Source organism: Monodelphis domestica, chromosome 3 (assembly GCF_027887165.1).
Source record: "Monodelphis domestica isolate mMonDom1 chromosome 3, mMonDom1.pri, whole genome shotgun sequence".
Classification (NCBI taxonomy): domain Eukaryota; kingdom Metazoa; phylum Chordata; class Mammalia; order Didelphimorphia; family Didelphidae; genus Monodelphis; species Monodelphis domestica.
This window is the reverse complement of record NC_077229.1, coordinates 431,745,217-431,752,716: the sequence shown is the minus strand read 5'-3', so window position 1 is coordinate 431,752,716 and position 7,500 is coordinate 431,745,217.

Sequence of the window (7,500 nt, the reverse complement as noted above, 5' to 3'; positions counted from 1 at the left end):
AAGCTCAGAATTAACTGCGAAGGAAATTTGCTACTTGCAGAGGTAACTTCATAACCATAAGCTATACTAGGGGTCCCCAACCCCAGTCCCAGTTTTATGGTGATTAGATAAATTCAGGATGTTTTGTGACTGCCTGGGGAGAATTCCAGAAACTGGGGAAGACTGCTATTGTGAAGTAATTTGGCTGAATGAAAAGCTTAAGGATGACACTGGGAATATTATCACATTCTTGGAATATATAATGAATGAGAAGGTTTAGTTCTGCATAGATATATCCACTTGTGTGGGTAAATCTTGTAAGAAATGTGGGGGGAAATGAACAACATTTTAGGTTATATGTCTATTTCTAGGTTAAAATGAAGAGGAATATGTAAGATTGATGATCGGTTTAGTAAAGACCTACTTAGCTGAGAGGAAGAAACAACAAAGAAAACAAAACAAAATGTACCTTCAGAAACGTGAAGGTCTCCATACTCAGTGTAATCTTTTTTGTAACCTAGCATCCTGAGCTGTTCATATTGGCTGGCATGGCATTTAAGTCCCAAATCATTCAAATCAAAAGGTGGTACTCTCCGTCTGTCATAATGAAGGAAGCTCTCCAAAGTGTATTTATATCCCAGCCTCGTCTAAATTATGACAACTCACCTGGTTGGTTTCTGCCATATGAGTGGAGGGAGACATCAGAATGACAGGATATCATTCTCTGTTACTTATGTGGGATGATGAAGAGGGAAAATAAACCTTTGCAAAAACCAGATTTTTTAATATTTCTGAGATGTATCCAAGTTGGCATTGAAGGTAAAGGACACTGCTGTGCTTGCAGCTTCAACAATTCATCTCCCTGTGTCTTTGCCTTGGTACTTCTAAGGTTTGAGGAAGATAGGATCTGAGGTGGCACCATGCAGAGCAAATGAGATTCTTTCATTTTGGGTCTTTGTCACTGCTTTGATTCTTTCCTTCCAGTTGTTGCTATGAGACTCAACTACTTGTTCTGGTTGTCAAATCAAGGGTTGCTACAACTGCATATTTTCCTTCTTTGACCAGAGAATGCCCCACCTCTCACTAAATGAACTCTCAGCAAGTTTTCCCTTTTATGGAACCATTATCACTGGACAGTACTGATTTTCTCACATGAGGAAGTCACGACTAGGTCTGAGTAGCAGATTTATGGATGTGTCACTTTTGACTGGGAGAAGGCTGGAACTAGAAAGATGCTCAGTCATTTTAGTCCAACTTCCTTATTGTACAGAGAAGTAAACTGAGGCCCAAAGTGATTTATCCAATGCCACATTGTTACTTGGTATAAATCAGGTTGTTTAGTTGCAAAACAAAATAGATCATGGGTGTAGAACTGGAAGCAACCTTAGGCTAACCAATCTAATACCTTCACCCTAAGGATAAGGCAACTGAAACCCCGAAAGAACCAGAATAAGGGACATTTCAAAAGTCACTGAAGTAACAAGTGTCAAAGATCCAACCAGAACCCAAGAATTTTGACTCTAAAGTATATATACATCCATATTGTTCCATATTAAATTTAAAATGATAGCTGGCTAAACATTTTAATGGATATGTCTTTAATACTATTAGAAGATGTCAGGGAATTTGATGTGTGTGTAAAATGACAAAGGCAAATGTCTTGAATAAATGTATTCAGGCACTTAGACTTTTGAAAAGTTAACTCCTCTTTTATTCAATTAATTTTAATTTCATTCACTAACATCCTCATTCTTGGACTCAAGAGAGTTAAGTCATCTACAAATCCACTGGAGATAGATAGATTTGGCAGGATGCTCTGAGTCTCCACACTGTGAACATGATAGATTTGGCAAGATATCATAAATAACAACATTAGAAAAGAAAAATGTAGGTTAGAGGTTAGAGGCTTTGGAGGGGAAAAAAAAGAAGTTAGAGAATCAAGAGAAAAAACCACTTTCAATAATTGTATCAAGATTAGTTCTTCCTGATCAGGAAATAGTCTGAAACCCAGCAAAATTAAGGGTTCAACTTTAATTACATTCAGGGAAACATTTTTAGAGCTGCTGAAACCTAGGATTCCATCTTATTCAATCTTATTTTACAAATATCAAGACTGAGAACAAGAAAAAATTGAATGAGTAAATGGAACAACTAGAATAACTCATGTCCTTGCTCTTAGTCTCACAGTCCTACTACCTATTGCTACCTCACAAGATCCATGAATTCTAATGACTAATGCTATTTTTAGCAGTCTCAAGGAGAAGAAAATATACTCGTGGTTGGTTAAGGAATAAGTATAATGTGATCAATTCTTAATATGTGGCATTTAAGTAGAAAATGGAGAGCAAGGAGATGTTTAAAATTAAGTACTCTTCATTTTATTCCTTTTCCCTCTTGTACCTTCCTCCTAATCTACCCTCACTGTCAAGCAGCTAGCATACAGCTCTGCATAGGACTGGTTTGCCTTCTATAAAAATTGAGATGATTGCTATGTAGAATCTAAGTCATTCACATATTTTTTCTATTTATCACATGATAAGGACAGTCAACAAAATATGTCTAATGTTGGAGTCATGCCCTGGAGGAGAGCTGTTTGATCCCATCGTTGCCAAAGACCATCAATCAGCTGAGGAAACACTGTCTTCTTTCACCAAGAGTTCCATCAGCTGCTTAAGGACTTAAGAACCTCTGAGGTATTTTTCATATCTAGATGGGCCTATCACAGATATTTCCAGCATTCCATATCCTTCCCTTTGTTATGACTCAGCTTTCCCCAATGACTAGAAGGTACTCCTTCCTCACTTTCCACGTCTCAAAACCTCTAGCTTCCTTCTTCAGTCTCTCAAGTGTCACCACCTATGTAAAGGTTTTTCTAATCTCCTCAATTACCAATGTATTTCCCCCTTGAAATTATTATGCATTTAGTTATCTATGCACTTGATGTATTTTCCCAACAGAATATAATCTTTTTGAGGGTAAGGACTTTTGCATTTTTTTTATTTCAAGTACCCAGCATCTTATCTTGCATGAAGTAGATGCTTAATAAAGATTTTTAAAAGGAATGAATTGCTTGAAAATTGATCCATGATGGCCTAGCAAGGATTTCAAATAGTTGATGGATATATGAATGTTGAAGCCTATAATCTAAGGAGATATGCTTGGAAGAATCAAGGCACATAAAGTACCAGTTTTTTTAACTACCCATTTTGATCTTGCATTATTATTATTCTTTCATAAAAACTTTTACCTTCCATTTGCTTAAATGCACTTCTTTAATTGTTCTTCTATACTTTAAACATGCTTCTATAAATATTTTTCTACATACTAAATATACTTCAATCATTCTAAGTATTGGTTTCCAAGGCAGAAGACTGGTAAAGGTTAGGCAATGGGGGTTAAGTGACTTTCCACAGTCACACAGCAAGGAAAGATCTGAGGTCAGATTTGAACTCAGTGCCCCCTGTCTCTCAATTGCCTAGCTCTCTATCCATTAAGCCACCTAACTGCTCCTTGATCTTCTCTTGTTAAAATTAGTGGATGTGCCAGAATGAGTTTACATATTTGGATTACGCAGGAATTTAAAAGGAATTTAGAATAATTGAAGAAGTATATTTAGTATATAGAAGAATATTTATAGAAGCATATTTAAATATAGAAGAACAATTAAAGAAGTATATTTAAGCAAAGGGCAATGAGGAGGGATAAAAGGGAGTATTGCATTATCCAGTTTAGTTAGCTATATTGATTGCATAAGTCACTTTGCAATAGATAGACCTGACACCATTCTTACTGAGACAGAGTAGGTAAAAGGCTAGTCACAGAATTAGGAAGAATACCTGGGTTCAAATCCTGTCTCTGATATGTGCCATCTGTGTGTCTCTTGGAAAGTTATTTAACTTCTCAGTGTCCCAAGTAGTTCCCTAAGACAGTTGCAAAGCAGGTGCCAATCTATTTTGGCAGAGAGGATTTCTTCCGAGAAACTCCCTACCTTGAAAACATAGATCCAATTTAAAAAGACACAAATAATATAACCAATCACATCCTCATGATAAATCTCTCCCTCTGTCTCTAATGCTTCCATGCTATAGTCAATCAATTCTCCTTAAATCTCCTAAACATAACATGAATTTGCTATTTGACTACCCTTTGCCAGCCATTCAGTACTTTAACCACATTTGTTTCTTCAATATTTCAATGGCTCACAAACTCCTTAGTGTAGGAACTCTGTTCATTGAAAAATATAACTTTTTGCTTCAAACACACTTTCCTTTCTTAGCTCTTGATACAGCATGATTTGCAACCCTGTAGCATCACCAAGAAAATATCAGTGATTAAAAAGGTAGGCTTCAGGGCTAGAGATAAACTTGGGATAATGGAAGCCAATACCTACTAGATATCCCCAATGTGGTAGTTGACACCCTATTCTTATTCAAGAAAAAAAATTTGGCCTTAAGTTGCAAGTGATAAGCTACAAAGATGCTGAAACCGAAGAGGAAGTGGTGAAGATAGTGTGCAACCCTTCCAATCAATGCATTAGTGGAACTTTTCTTCCCAGGATAATGTAATGTGAAAACAGTAGGCTGTTGGTTTTATCTGTGAAATGGATGGATGAAGTTGTTTTTGCCAAAGTACATTTTCTTCCCCTTGGAAAGCATTTTCCTGCTTCTGTAGTCTGGACCACAGTATTTGAGTGTTTTCTGCCCAAATCACTGCAGTGTTGCCTCTTTGGATTTTAGATATGCTTAGTTTCTAGCAAGAAAGACTGAACACAAGATCAGTGCCACCTACAGTCTCAGGCTTTCATTATGTTTCCTGACATATTCAGGGAATTGTACCTAGTAGTGTGAAGATGAATTAGAAAGGTCAGCATCTGCCCTCACATTGCAATTAATATCATCTCCTGAAATTCAGGACCCTCCTGAACAAGGGCTCAAATATGCGAGTATTTTCTTTAGAAGTTTATATCAGGTCAGGTTATCTGGAATCTTTTGTCCAGAATTTACTGGTCTGATATGCCACATGCACCAACATATACCCAACTTCTATTGCTGCAGAAGGACAGCCAAGACTAACAAGAGTAGGCACTGTGTAGGGCATGGGACATGTGAATAGCTCCATTCTTTGCTGGGCAACACTGGCCCCATTGTTCAATCCGATGAATAGAGCTGTGTGGAAAAAAAAAATTCACACACGAAGGAATAGCAGCAAAATTTGCCTCTTTGTGATGGTTTCAAGTCAGGGTGAAAAAGTCGTTCTTCACCTGGTGCTATTTTGCATATTCTTTGGTAAACAAAAAACAGTTTCTGGCAGGGGAAAATCTCTTTTTTTTCTTTACAAAATTGGAAGTTACAGGTCATTTGCAGGTGGAAAAGTGAAAGTCAACACAAGCTTAGAGTTCCATTCAGTTCCATATTGGGGCAACATGATTTTTAAAATAAATCTTGAAAGAAACCATCTTTGTTTGGTAGGATAAAATGATATAACTATGGCTATGTTTACGCTTTGGTCAGAAAGCTCCAGTTTTGCCTCATTTCCTCAGAGAGAAGTGAAAGAAGTAGAAAAGGCAGAGGTGAGCTAACTGCACAGTCAACATGTGCTAAAGAATGGTTAACCCTCCACTTCACAGTGGGCACCATCTTGTCAGAACTAGTTTCCACAGTAGCTGAGGGAGTGAATTGGATCCACTATATTTCTGTGGTTGGTTCAATTCTCTCAAAGGACATGCAGGAGAATGCCAAGACCCAAATGAAGACAGTCCCTGACCTCATGGAGAAGATGTTGTACAATGTGCCCTGTACAATGTCTACCCTTGTTAGTTTGCGCTGTCCTGCAGGGAAGAAAGTTGGGTACATGTTGGTGCATGTAGCATGGCAGACCAGCAAATTCTTGACAAAAGATTCCAGACCACCTGACCCTATATAAACTCCTAAATGTCCCTAGATATCTTCTAAATATCTTCTGTAATATCTAAGTACAATGTCTTCTAAAATAAACCCCAGTAAACAGCCAAGATGACAATTTTAATTCACATTTACAAAGTAAAGGATTTATTCTCTACAAATGATTAGAGAAGTATCCCCTACAAATGCAAGTAGGCTCAAAGCTAACAGTTTCTAAATAGATCTGAATCCTACCTTCTTTATACCTTCAGAATAGATGTCATGATCATCCAGAGTAACATATATCTAGACAGACACATTTAAATGTCAAACTAAGGCTGCATACTTTGGATCCAAAGAAACTTTTCCTAATACTATTGAGTGGATTTTTGTTCACTCAATTTTTGCTCTGAAAAAGCCTTATTAGAATCCCCTCTCCTTAACATTGTTCTCAGTTCTAGCATAGTCTACTTTCATGGAATTAAAATTTTTCCACTAAATCCTGTCAACTTAGAGAGAATTGCACAGTGGTTAGAGTGCCAGCTTTGAAGTCAGGAATATTTGGGTTCAAATCCTACTTAGTGCCACCTATTTGTCATCAAACCAAGAAGTAAGTAAGTCACTTAAAGCCCCTGCCTCCTCACCTCCCAGAAGTGAAAATTATGAGACACCAGTGAGTTGCTAGTCTGCATTCCTGGAAGGTATTTCCATGCTGAGTTCCTTATAACCCACACCCCACTATGTCCCCAATTGTAGAGTTTCTTGTTGAATGCTGAAAAAATACATCTTTCCTGATTATTTCCCATTTACTTTAATTCCATTTTGTTTTTCTGTGAAGAGTCTATGATAGAAAATTTATTAAATCTTTTATAGGTCTTTACTGATTCCCTGTTGCATTCCATTCCCCTCACCCACCAATCTATTTGCATTTATCTACCATGGAGAGCTATCCTAATGTGATGAGTAGAGAGAGAACCTCAAGCCAGGAAGACATGGATTCAAGTTTTGCCTCAGATACACGTGGGCTCTGTGATTCTGGACAAGATTCTTGACCCCTCAATACTCACAGAGAGCTCTGTAAGATTATAACTGCATTGATGGAAAAGAAAATGTGATCATCTAGAAATCCCCTATACCAGTGAAATGACCCACCCAGTCCTTACCTTTTAGTTTGTATCCATTTGCATTTAGTTATGTGCCTGTTGTTGCCCTCTCAGCACAAAGTGAGGTCTCTGTAGACAGGGACTGTTTCATTTCTCTATTTTTCCAGTCGATACCTAGCATGGTGTCTAATACCTAGTAGGTTTAAATAAATATTTCAGCACGATGTCTAACACATAGTAGGCGCTTAGTAAATTCTTTTCAACCAAAGAAACAAATATTTTTACTATGGGAATCATATCTACATTATACTTAGTTGGAGAATGTGGTGTCTGCCTATCTCCCAACCTACCAGTTAGGAAAATCAAAAATATTTGCAGTTGAAAAGGGGGATAAATTTTTAAAAAGAAAAGAAAGAACACTGTTTTGGACATCTTGTCTAGGAAGGAGGCCATTGGCTGACTGACTGACCACATGTTTCACTTCTTTTTGCTTTTCCATCAGGCGAGCAGCGTTAGCTCAGTGTTTTGAGAACAATGTT